Here is a 14522-nt window from a genome sequence, read left to right on the forward strand (position 1 = left end):
AGAGAGAGAGAGAGAGAGAGAGAGAGAGAGAGAGAGAGAGAAAGAGAGAGAGAGTCACAAGAACAAAGATAGAAAAATAAAGAGCAAGAGACAGTGAAAGAGAAAAGCTAGAGAGGCATTTTACTTGACACTCTTGGTTCTGTAATCCACTAATCCTGAAGTAATTAATGGTCAATTCTCACAACTAATCTGGATTAAAATCAACCCCCTTAACCCAATTGGTTATTTTATAGACCCCAAAAAGGAAGAAAGACAAAGTTGACCTTTTAAAAAGATTTGAAATTGAAATGTAGAAGGGATGTAAATTTGTCTAGCACTCAACTGATTCTGTCATTGAATAATGAGAATGCAGAGGTAGAAACACTGTCTGGCAGTATTTAGGTTTGGTCCTTTACCACTATTACTTTCATTCATAGTTCATTTTTCACTTGGGTCAAATTTGCATTTGATCCCTCTGATGTTAATTCAATCACAAGTGGATTGGCAATATGATTAAATCATTGGATAAAATACCTACAGTATTTAGTTATGGACTTTTATATGTTGAGTTCAAATCCTAATATCAGTTTTACTTCTCATCTTTCCAGGGTGGATGAAATAAAACAATAGTCAAATACAGGGAGAATTACTTCAAATCATTATATTCCACTTGTTTAAATATTTAGCCTCATGACTTTAATTTATCACTTAAGTATGTAATTGATAGTTTGTTTCCATTCTCCATTTGTCCCTCCCTCAAAAGCAATATATTATTATGATGCTTTTGCTTCCTCCTTCTCTATTAAAACATGAATAAGTCATTTTGTTAATTGAATACTGAGTAAACGCGAACTTTATATCATTAACCACCCCTGTATAAACTGTGTACACACACACACACACACACACACACACACACACACACACACACACAGAGTTGTCTATATATTTTCTTATTTATGGGTTTCACATTTTGGAACAAGGCCAGCAATTTCAGGGAACAGGGTAAGTCGATTACATCAACCTCAGTGCTCAACTGGTACTTATTTTACCAACCCTGAAAAGATGAAAAGTTAAGTCAACCTTGGCGGAATTTGAACTCAGAACTTAAAGATGGACGAAGAGTTGCTAAGCATTTTTTCTGTCATGCTAACAATTTCTTGTTTAATAAATGTATTTAACACCAGTGGATTTGTCAAGGGTGTCCACTGGTTATTAATATAGTTATAAACTATATTAACCAGTGATTATTCTGATAACTTGATATCTTGATGCACTACCTCAAGAGTCATGGTTTCCTCGTCTGCCACTTAACCTACCCAACCACAGTCATAAAGACTGGGGGTGAGTGGGTTAAGGGCTGGAGGATACTGTTCCATTTCTGTATAAAATAATAAACAAAAAAAAATGCTTGTGTGAATTGTCTTACTATTTTACAGAATGAAACAAGAAAATTAGTTATGTTTTCTTCCTAGTAGACTAGTTTGGGAGGCTTTGCTATTAAAAAGTCATGGGTACAACACTTCTTCCTCTGGCAAGCACTGAAATTTTTAACATATGTAACCTGCAAAAAGTCATGATTCCTGACACACAAATATCTTTGCAGAAGACATGTAACATTGCCCAGACTAGCATAATAATTATTTAGAATAAAATAAATCAGGTATTCAATTTCATCATTATTGTTTTAATGTCCATCTTTCCATGTTTGCATGGGTCAGATGGACTTCATCAAGGTAGATTTTCATGTTTTGATGATGTTATTTTTTATCTAATAAAGACTTATATTGATGAAATGTGTTTGTTGTTGATCATAGTAAGATAAAATCATGATAATAACAATACATCTAGTTGTAAAGTAAGGCATTTTGAAACTACATATACATGGACATCAAAAAAGCTAGCTGTGGACTTGTTGCACTATAACAGAGTGGTGACATTTAGTAGAGATGACCCAGAAGTTGTTCCTCTTTGATTACTATTGCAAACAGCAGTAGCTTTCTTCAACTGAATACATGTTGATTGGTTGAAATTACCCAAATATGACAACTATAACATGAAATAACTTCTAAAATACGAAATTTTGTCCAAAACATTCAGAGTAAACTGTGTTCTACATGAGAAATTCTACCAGTATTCAATGTTTCAAACTGTTTGGTTAAAAAAAATCTGTGATTGAGATGAAATAGATCCGATCATATTTCCCCATAGCCAGATATGATTTTCATAGAAGGCTGGAAACGAACAATATCTTTTGTATAACACACACACAAATGTGCAGTTGGCTTCTTTTAGTTTTGGTTGGCCCAGGGTGTGGAATAATGGCACTGAAATCACATGGTTTGGATGCAAGCTTCTTAACCACACAGCCATGCCTGCACCTATTTAAATATAAATTGTCAAAAGCTGATATTTCATCCTCACAAGCACCATATTCATAACTCAGAAGACAATAAATAAACCAAATGAATTATAACAGAATATTAGATTGTACACCATACTGTAATTGCCTTATTTTAGACTTTTAAATATTTGAAGATATTTATAATTGCCTCAAGTACAGTTTCCAATTAAAAATTATTTACTGGACAACTAACTGGTGTTTATTGATAGAGAAGGGATGCATGGATGAGAAAACAAAACTGTTGCCATCATAATGTTTGAGAGAGAGAGAGAAAGGGAAAGGGAGAGAGGGGGAGGGAGATAGACAGAGACTGTTACAGACTTCTATTTACACATCAGCTTGGAGTGTGAGTAAGGAGGAAAATGTCTTCACCTCAGTAACATTTGTGAGAAAGATAGAGTAAGAGAAATCGTAACAGTTGCAGATTGTTTTCAGCTATCACTATCACCAGTACAACCACCATCACCACCACAACTGCCATACACACACCATTCAAGCTTTTGACGCCACCACCTTCAACACCTTTGATGTCACTGCCTTCCCCTACACCATCATCACCAGTCTTTCACATCCCTTACTACCACCTGCATGCTTGACCCCCTCAGCTACTACCACCATCATCACTGTCACCTCCATCTCTATCACAACTACAGCTCATACTATTACTATCACCCCATTACCATCTCAACTGCCAATCTACTACCGCCCTATTACCCTATACCTTCTATTACTCTCACCCCAGCAAGAGGAGTAGAAGTGTCATTGAATAGTGAGAGAGAAGGGGGGGGGTCAAAATGTGACACAGAAATTCATTTTGGCATTATTATTTTGAGAAATTTCTGAATGAAAGACAGTTGGACGTTTTCATATCATGGAAACCTATAGACAGAAATACCCAATGGTTAGATAATGAAATTACATCTAATATTCAGTTATAACTAATTTCAACCTTTCTCTTATTTGTTGCTTTATGAGTATTGAATATGGCATTTGTGGTGCTGAAATATCAGCTCTTAAATTTATATAAATTGTGTACTATCATTCAACCACTGTAGTGGTTGAATATATTCTTAAGTCCACCATTTCGTCAATCGCAGCAGCTTCCAAGCTTCACCACTAATTCAGTTCTCAACTAAATTACAAACTGTTAATAGTTTTAAAGAGGACACCTTCTCAGCTACACTTTGGCATAAATAGTTTGAGATTTGGTTCAGTAGAAAAAAATGTTGCATCAAAATATGTGAGACCTCAAAGTGGGCAGTAAGGCAGGTATTCTCATCTTCAATTAACATAAATTTTTTAATTTTAAAATATAAGTATACTTTTCTTAGGCTTAAATGATATAAAAATGCATGAGGAATTCAGAATCGTTAGTTGCATTGAACAAAAATTAGTAGACAAAGAGTTATGGGGTAAAATGTCATGAAATGTGAAATAAGTAAGGGAGTAACACCCCAAGCAATAAGAATATTATTTCTAAAATGAATGTTTACATTCTGAGGCAGCGAACTGGCAGAAATGTTAGCACACCATGCGAAATGCTTAGAGGTATTTCATCTGTCTTTACGTTCTGAGTTCAAATTCTGCCGAGGTTGACTTTGCCTTTCATACATTTCGGATCTATTCAATTTGATGTACAGATTATTTAATTAAGTTTTTTTAACTAAACACTTTGAAGCTTTGGATACTGGTAGAATGTGTCACATAGAACAGGGTTTATTCTTAGCGTTTTTGATAAAATTTTGTATTTTAGAAGTTATTTCATCAGAAGTTACAGAGTGACAATGGACAAATTTGTGTTTGATAAGTGCCAATACATGAAACTCTCAGCTTTTGACTTACTCTCTAACTTCTGCCGATGATATATGTACATATTACATATATGTGTAAAAAAATCTCATTATGCAATTGAACCAATGAAAGAGCCTCTACCTGGTCACTCAACACGCTAAAAATAGCAACCAAAGTATCCCCCTACCTAAATCACAAACCCATTGTATGTAATATCCTAGATTATCCCTAAAAAGATGGTCTGCTGAAGGCTGGAATGTCTTTGATGATAGGTTTGCAGTATCAGGGTTGATTTGAGGCTAAATAACAACATTATGGTAAATTTCTATATTAACACCTGCAGGATTTTCACTAAGAAAGAAACAAACAAACAAAAGATTGGATTTTTTGCATGGAATCAAGTACCCTGACCTCCTAATATGCTGCAAATCCCTTATTTTGGTTCTGAAAAATGGTGGGGGGGGGGATTCCCAGAATCATTGGAAATTTTTTTTTTTTTTAAATGAATTCCTGTGACCTCTGCCATTAATTTAGTGCGGATGGGTAATATCAAATAATTCAATCACAACATATATTTCAATTAAACGTGAAAAAAATTGAAATATTATCATCACTTACATGGAAAAAATGAAATATTATCTTTCAGTATTTTATAAGGTAAAATCTTAAATTATTAATTAACACATTATTAATTAATCTATAACAGCAATACCTGGAAAAATCATGGATTACATGGAAAAATGCGAGAATGAAAAGTTATATTCTTAAGATTATAAACCTGGAAAAGTACAGGACAAGTTATTACACCTGTAAAAGTATAGGACAAGCTATTACTTCTAGTAAAGTAAAGAACAAGAAACTTTTTACTTAAAATATTGCAGCTAAAATTAAAATTTGAATATTACAACTTATTTTATTATAGTTTACAAATAACATTATACTTATTTTAGTAGAATTTAGCTAATTTACTACCTTTAATACAGAAAAAAGTGACTCATTAGATAAACTTACAAATTAGCTGAACAGTTTTGTACAATAAATTTAAAAGATGAGAACTGTAAAGAGTGATAAATTAGAAGAACTGGCATTATTTGCTGCAATATTTTAAGTAAAAAATTTCTTATTCTTTACTTTACTAGAAGTAATAGCTTGTTCTATACTTTTACAGGTGTAATAACTTGTACTTTTCCAGGTTTATAATCTTAAGAATATCACTTTTCATGCTCGCATTTTTCCATGTAATAATGTAATGGACCATAACTGCTCTCTCTATATTTTTCAATAAAATTCTTGAAATAATGATACATATATTATTTATAATGTATACACCAATACAGATTGCTGCTAGCAGTAAGATTTTTTGTCTCAGAAAACAACTTCTCTTAAACAATATATTAAAAATACAGCATGTTCCAAACAACTTCAGCAGACCACCAGACACATGTTTCCTTCAAATTACACCTTGTAATATCAAAAATAAAAAAGATGGAATGGTGATACCTAGAATAATTTTGATCATATGTCCAGTCAATCAAGGCTGACTGGGGAGTGAAGAACAATTATATGTACCAGATAAAGTGACAGCCACTGGCTAATTTGTGAGGTACTGTGTGATGTTTGATGATCACACATCCAAAACACCACAAAGCCTACACACATGTATATGTTCAACCACAACACTACAAAGCTGTATACATGCACACAAATCCACAATACCACACAATTCATGCTGACCCCAGAAACAAACCCTAAATATTTGGTGAAACAAGAAATCATGATTTAAATAAAACATTTAATCAATATGTATATCACATAGATAAGTGCAGTTAATAAGTACAACTGCATCTCACAATACAGTGTAGTACTGTAATATTCCCATGGTTTTAATGGTTCCAAATTGGTAGAGAATAGAGAAAACAGAGAGGAGTTAATAGCATTGAAAAATTAATATATTCTCTCTCTTTATACAACACACACAAGAAGACTCATCTAACTCATGTGAGGATGGAAAAAGCAAATGGGAAAAATAATGATGATACTGGGGTGTGTGTGTGGGGGTGTGTCCTTCTCAAGGGACTTTTGCTACTGTTGATAAGTATTAAAGAGAAAACATGGACAAAGAGACATTCATGGAATCAGCAATATTGATGGGGTGGGGGGTCAGGTGGAGGCAGTATTTTCCTGGTTTAGGATATTAATAATTCACTAACAAAAATGTCAGGATAGAAAGAAATGAGGAGATCCAAGAGTGAGAGAGATAATATAGAGAAAAGATGATGATGATGCAATAGACACAAGCTGTCCAGTACTTCTGTCTACGATGAGATAATGTGCTAGTGACAGTAGTGGCAGTAATGGGGCATAGTGCTGTGAGGATAAATGTGGTTATAAGTGTAGCAGTGGTAGTAGGATAATGGTACAGGTAATGAAGACACATGGGTCATTGTTTAAGTTAAGAGCAGCTCTGATTTAAAGGCATTTCACTTATATGACCATCCCTCTGACAATATTACCCAATGTATCCTTCCTTTTGTTTTGATTTTTTAGAGTAGGATTTGATTTTAGAAAGATTTGGTTACATAGGGCTCCCTTGTCAAGATATATGGCAGTATAGTGGGAGTTAGTTGTGATACAAGAGGACGATAGGTAATATTTTGCCACCTCATACTTAACCAATGATGGTCTCCTTTGACTAGGTACAAGGCCAATGTTTCATGAGAGGAGAATAATACAATCAAGATGAAAGAACAAGTCAGACCTCAGTGGGATCTGAGCTCAGAAAACCGGGGTAGAGTGGAGTTAACCTAATCAATCCCAGTACCTGACTGCTACTTATTTTCCTCAACTAAAAACTAAGTCAACCTTGATGAGATTTGAACTCAAAGTATCTAGGGACAGAGTACCATTGAATTCATCTCCCCAGTAGATTACTGATAGTTATTTCATCAACCCCAGAAGCATGAAAAGTAAAGCTAGCCTAAGTCAGAACAACAGCATTATCATCATTTGAACATCCTCATTTCTATGCTGGAATGTGCTGGGTGGAGTTGAGGCAGATTTTCAACAACTGAATGCTCATGTTGCCAATCCTCACTTGTTTCCAAGCAAAGTAATATTTCCCATGGCCAGACATATTTTCTATGGATGACTGGAAATGAACACCATTGCTTGTATGATTGTGACAGCCATCACATGATGACAAGCTTCTTTCAGTTTCCATTTACCAAATCCACAGGAAAGATGAAAAGTTGAAGTCAACTTCAGAAAGAGTTGAATTAAGAGAGCAAAAGAAAACTAAACATCCCAATATATTCTGTTTATAACTACCAGTTCTTCCAACCAACATCATTATGAACCATTGTGAGAGCCTCTACATGGACATTTGAGCTGCTAGAAACAGAAACCAAATTTCTCTCAAGTCATGCCCTATTGTCATAAAAAAGAACCTATTGGATAATGTCGTGCTGGCACATGGGGAAAAAACAGAATAGCCATGGTTAGAGTGCCTTTGATTATAGGTTTGTTTGATTAGGACTGACCTGAGACAAAACAATTAACATTAACCCTTTAGTGCTTAGACCGGCCAAAACCAGCTGAAAATTATTCCCCTTTATTTGTTTGGCCGTATTTGATTCTTCTATGAAATCGCTAAAAAAATAAAATCAAATTACTGAATCCTCGTAGCTTTGAAATAATGCAAGATAAAGTCTTTCCCGCCTTTATTCAAGTAAAAATATGGTGAAATTTTTGAGACTGCTTGGTTTTTTTCAATGTTTGAAGAAAAGTGTATATCTTAGTTTTTAAAGATATGATGCTAGCAAGTAGCGATTCTGACTTTGAAAGTTTTACTCTCGATGATATACAAAATATCAATGCAAACAACAGCGATTTGTCTTTGTATGAATCATAATTGACATTTATGAATCTTCATTGGATAACAAAGGTTTTGATAATGAAAGTGATGAAAATGATACTGAAAACATTACAGCAACATGGCTGAAGATTACTACATCAACCACAATTCCCGATTTCACAGAAAAGACTAGTCCACAGTACAGTCTACCTCCCAATGCTCAACCATTGGACTATTTATTTTCATTTTTACTGCAAAGCTTTTTTTGAAATTGTCATGAAGGAAACAAATATGCTCAACGCATAATTTCTATTCATGGAAGACCTGATCCACTATGGCAGCCAACTGATCCTGCGGAAATGTGAGCTTTTTTTTACTATAAACTTTATGTTTAGTATCAAGCAGCTTCCTCAATTGTGGAACTACTGGAATCCTGATAGAAGGTATGGTGATCCATATATCTCCAGCATTATGTCTAACTCTAGCTAATTCATATACTGTTTATGTAAAAAGTTACAAGGTACTTCTGCCACCAAAGGACCATTTGAAATTTTGGGTCGACATCGCATCTCAGTTATGTGAGGGCTTTCCTTCCAGAAAGCACAGAACTGAGAGAAAAGCAAAATTAACTGTGGTGGATGTCAATAGAAAAAATATTGACTTCCATAAAGTGGAAAAAAATAAATGGAAGGAAAAAAGTTTGCAGACTGTGTTTCTGCAAAAAAACATCAGGTCGAGACCTCATATATGTGTTCATTTGGCAAAGTACCCTTGTGTAAAGGGTGCTTTGGACAGTTTCAAGATAGAAATATGGTATTACAAATAATATGTGAAAGTGAGGAATACATATTAATTTCCAGTATGCTTACACACTTGTATTCACCTTTGCCTCACCTGTTAATTAGCCTTTTTTATTAGTTGCATTCTGTTATGTAAAAGTATTCTTTAAATTGTATAAGAGTACATAGCCAATGATATATTGACTAGTAAAAGAGTTTTGTACTTTATTTTCAATGAAAGCGTTTAAATGAAATATAGAGAAAGAATAAAATCTTGCACCAATTATACCTGTTTTAATTTAATTCAAATTAATGTACCACATCTTGAAAAGTGGCAAAATTGTTGGCTGCTGGCATCTGGGATAATTTAGTAACAAATCAAACAGGTAGGATACGTTAAGAATTTGAATTTTAGTGTTTATACATAATGTTATTGCTTTTACACCAGTTAATTAAATTTACCTGCCCATAAAAGAGTCAAATTTAATCAGCAAGATCAGCTAAAATTACATAACTATAATTCACTGGTATATAAGCACCCACTGACAAAATATCAAATCTGTATGTAAAAAATTAACAAAGTTACAAGCAAATATTGTGGACATCCCTCTTGAAACTGAATAATTCAAAATAACGTGAACAAATAAGCATTACATTTGACAGATTTATCTGAACACTAATGGGTTAAATTTAAAAAAACAACAAAAAGAAACATTCTCAGCAACAGGTTAGGGAACTGAAACCATTGTTAAGAATGTGGTGAGAACTCATAGCCAACATACCCAGACATTTAACATCAATATAACTCAGTAATTAACCTAAGTGATTAATTTTTTAAATATCTGCATGGATTAGGGACAAGAGTATATCCCTAAGTTATTCATAATTTGATAGAGATACGTCAACAATAGCTAGTAAAAGGTTAAAAGTATCTTTAATTGCATTATAGTCAATAGTAAAACAGAAAATGTTAATAGTGTTGATAAAGCTGATGATGATGGGAGGGTATTTGCATAAATGTGTGCAAGTGCTATGTACATATTAACAAGCACAGCATAAGGATGTTATGTGTGTGTGCGTGCGCGCAGGCAATAAATATAGTAATGCATGGCACCTTAGGCAAGTGTCTCCCACCATAGCCTTGGGACGGCCAAAGTTTTGCGAATGGACTTGATAGACAGAAACTGAAAGAAGCCCATATATGTGTGTGTGTCTTTGTGCCTGTGTTTGTCCCCCACCACTGCTTAATAACAGATGTTGGTATGTTTACATCCTCATAACCTAGTGGTTCAGCAAAGATACTGATAGAGTAAGTGCTAGATTAAAAAAAAATATAAGCACTGAGGGTCATTCAATGAAAATTTTTCAAGATGGTGAGTGCCCCAGCATAACCACAGTCTAATGGCTGAAGGAAGGAAGGAAGGAAGGAAGGAAGGAAGGAAGGAAAAAGAAAGAGAGGGAGAGATAGAAAGAGAAAAAGAAAGAAAGAAAGAAAGAAAGAAAGGAATGAAGGAAGGAAGGAAAGAGAAAAGGAAAGAAAGAGAAAGAGAGAGAGAAATAAAGAAAGAAAGAATGAAAGGAGGGAAAGAAAGAGAAAGAAAGAAAGAAAGAGAAAAAAGAAAGAGAGAGAAAAAGAAAGAGAGAGAGAAAGAAAGAGTGAAAGAAAGAAAGGAAGAAGGAAAGAAAGAGAGAGAGAGAAAGAGAAAAAAGAGAGACAGAAAGAGAGAAAAAGAGAAAGAATGAAAGAAAAAGGAAGAAATTGATAGCTAGATATGCAAACATACATATCTACAAATACATATACACACACATACTACCACAAAAACCTTGCAATGTAATTACCATAAGGAGAGAGAAAAAACATCCATCACTGATAAAATCAAAAGTGAATGAAAAAATGCATAAAACAAAATAAAATAACAGCAACAACAAGATCTGTAAAAGAACAGACACATTATGTAACAAGAAAATGGCTGCTTCAATGTAGAGGGACAGGAGAGTGATGGTAGGAGAGAAGAGAAAGGGAAAAGCTGGAACTGGTTTGTCCAGCTTACAGAGATTGACTTTTTTATAGCCAAGTAATAGAAGTGGACTGAGGTTTGTCAAAGACAACTTGCCTTACTGTGTGGTACTGTCAACACTACCATCCACTATACTGTTCCCACAAGTGTTCAACCACCCATTCTACTGCCAAAACACATCTGCCTCCCTATTAACTTCTATACTGCTCTAACAATTGTCCTATTGTTATAGTGGATATGGAAAAACCTAGCTGAGATAACAGAGAACACCTAGGGGATTCTTACATTCAATAACACATGGTCAGTGTAATGATTAGCAATAATTTACTTCTTTCTACCAAAGGCACAAGGCCTGAAATTTGTGGTGGGGGGACCATGAACTTGCCAAGGGATACAATCTCCTCCACCACTGCAGAAGTTTTTCAAAGTTCATTTCAGACACAACCTCAGGCTACAGCTTCTTCCACACAGAAATCAAGGTTCTCTTTGTACCACCCTGCCAGGCCATTTGATAATTCTGAGGCAAATCACAATGTTATAGTGGTCCTTCCAGAACTCTCGAAGCGTTTCTGCTCTCCATCACCCCAAAACAGTGGTGCAACAAGTGTTTGGTGAAGAGCTTCTTGAAATTAGAAATCACCTGCTGGTCCAATGGCTGCAGGATAGGGCTGGTGTTGGGTGAAAGGTAGAGAACCTTTATAAATTTGAACTCTTCAAGGATGTCATCTTCCAGGTTAAGTGGGTGAGCGGGTGCATTGTCCAGGACGAGAAGGGCTTGCAAGGGTAGGTTATTTTCCTGGAGATATTTTTTAATATTAGGACCAAAGACAAAATTCACCCACTCCACAAAGAACTGCCTGGTGACCCATGCCCTCAGGTTTACCCTCCACATAACATGCAGTTTTTCTTTCAGAATCTTGTGGGACTTAAAAGCTCTGAGGTTTTCCAAATGATAAACAAGCAGTGGTTTAATCATGCAGTTGCTGCTCACATTGGCATACAGTGTGAAGGTTAGCCTACCCTTCATGGGTTTGTGGCCTGGCATCCTCTTCTCCTCTGCTGTTATCTAAGTCTTCCTTGGCATCTTCTTCCAAAAAAAAAAAAAAAGTCCTGTCTCATCACAGTTGAGGACTTGCTGGGGGATGTATCCTTTGGCTGCTATAATTCCAGCAAAAGTTTTGAAGTAATCCTCAGCTGCCTTCATATCCACGCTCGCTGCCTCACCATCCCTGACAAGAGAATGAATACTGGTCCTCTTTTTAAAATTCTCGAACCATCCCCAACTGGCTTTAAACGGCTTGCCCTATGCCTCGTCTGGACAAGTGCCTGGGGTCAGCTGCAGCAAACCAGCGTAAATAGTTTGTGCCTTCTCGCAGATTATAGCCTCCATCACGGTTTCTCCTGCAACCTTTCAATGCCCTTGGCTGGCGTTATAGCCTTTATCGACTCTTCCTGCTTCAGTATGGTGCAGAGCGTAGAAGTGCTATGCTCATACTGCTTCACCAAGTCAACTCCATGCACACCTTGGTCATGATTTTCAATAATTTCTTTCAATGCACATCATTCGCTTCTTCTTCTCAGCACTGTCCTTTGCACTTACTTTCTTCAGACCCATGGTTGGAAAAATGAAGTTTTGGAAAATAACTGCAAGCAAAATTGCGAGCACAACACTGATGCTTTTGTAGCCTGCAATGACTAAGTAAGCATTTTACTACCCATCTAGCTAACGATCCACTAATGATCCTCTAACAATCTTCGCACTTGCTAATGCACATGTCTGTCTAGTTATCTACTAATGATCTTTGTACTTGCTAAAATGCATGTCTATCAAGCTCTTGAGTAAGACATGGGATGTTGGGTGGATGTTACAGCATTCACTGTGTTGTTCACTACACCAACTAGTGGTGGGATATCTGAAGCTGGCTCACAACCCAAATTTTAGCTTGCAACTCAAAGCAAAAAAATCAGCTGAGAGACAGCTCGTATTTCGAAAAACTTTGTAGTTGGGACACTCATAAGCCAAGGTACCACTGTACTTATCTTCTTCATAAGCCTGGCACTTATTCTATCAGTCACTTTTGCTGAGCGGCTAAGTTATGAGGATATAAACACACCAACACTGGTTGTCAAGCAGTGGTGAGGGACATGCACACAAATATGTATATACGATGGTCTTCTTTCAGTTTTTTGTCTTCCAAATCCACTCACAAGGCTTTGGTTGGCCTGAGGCTATAGCAAAAGACATTTGCCGAAGATACCATGCAGTGGGACTGAACCTGGAACCATGTGATTGAGAAGCAAGTTTCCTACAACACAGTCACAACTGCACATTATCTACATATACACACAAATTTTTATACACATACACAGATATAGGCTTTGTTATTCATCCTGAAGAGATAAATATATTTATCTATATGTAAAGGGGGGAGCGGAGAGTATATCTAAGTATGTAATAAGGGGAAAGTTAAGTTAGCAACTAAATACCCAAAAGTATTTTTGTCTCTTCTAGTCTTAGTTTAATAAATCACAACTGGCATCAAATGGCTTGTTCCTGCAAAGTCCATAAATTTAATGTTGATGATTCAGTGGACCAACTCCTCAATGAAATATTAACCTTGTGCATAGTGACATAAACAAAAATCAATAATCTACATAGTAACTAACTAAACCATTAGGATATGTATATGAACAACCACCATTGTTTTGTGTGTCTATGCATATATGCATACACACAGTAGTACACACACACACACACACACACACACACAGCAAATGTGACAATAGCATGTTCTCTACTTTCATGATAAGACCAAAACTATCAATTATACTACAACAACCACCACCAGTACTAATATTACCAAAGCCATCAACCACACCTAAAACATGCTACTAATGTAAGAATCTCTATGTAGTTACTCAATCTGCTAGAAATAGCAGCTAAAAATATCCTTCAACTCACATTCCTACATCTGTCACTGGACAGAACAAATTACATAAATGCAATCCTACATATATATATATATATAAAACAACAGGAAAGTCATGGCTGGGATGCTACCACCACTACTATTAGAGTCATCATTCACCACTATCACCATCCAGCATTAATAAACTACTGAAGCTACACCACAACTAAAAACACCAACCACCACCACCACCTCCATCGCTGCAAAAGCTAGCAGCCATAAACATCATCATCATAAATTACAACACAAACACAAGTCAAAGGCAAAAATATAAAAACCTCAGATAATATTGATGTTTCTATATTTGTCTGCTGTGCTTTCCAATTCCAACCTCCACATCAACACACTAAGATCCACTACAGTCTCAGTGAAGGACAACTTTAGCTCAATTTTTATCCTCTTCACTGTTTTCTGGTCTATTTATAATTTGATGCACTTTGCATCTTTTTTTGAAACTGTAACTGGAACAAGTAATGATAATCTTTGTGCTATATTGATTCAAATATTCTTTTATTGATTTCAATCATTAGACTACAGCCCTGCTGGGGCACTACTTAAAATATTTTGGTCAATAAATCTTAGGACAAATTTTAGTCTTTATCAATCCTTACTTATCAAATAGCTAAGTTACCATTATATTAGAGGGATGCAACAAGATGCTGTGTTTTTCACTCTCTCTCTCTCTCTCTCTCTCTCTCTCTCTCTCTCTCTCTCTCTCTCTCTCTC

The 14522-nt window shown here is 35.5% G+C and overlaps 1 protein-coding gene across 2 annotated transcripts in view; it reads right to left on the reverse strand.

Moving 5' to 3' along the window:
- The window catches only part of LOC106883404 (thioredoxin domain-containing protein 15), a 107040-nt gene that overhangs the window by 48476 nt on the left and 44042 nt on the right, over positions 1-14522 (reverse strand). The window lies entirely within an intron of this gene.

The sequence above is a fragment of the Octopus bimaculoides genome, chromosome 7, assembly GCF_001194135.2.
Source record: "Octopus bimaculoides isolate UCB-OBI-ISO-001 chromosome 7, ASM119413v2, whole genome shotgun sequence".
Taxonomy (NCBI): Eukaryota; Metazoa; Mollusca; class Cephalopoda; order Octopoda; family Octopodidae; genus Octopus; species Octopus bimaculoides.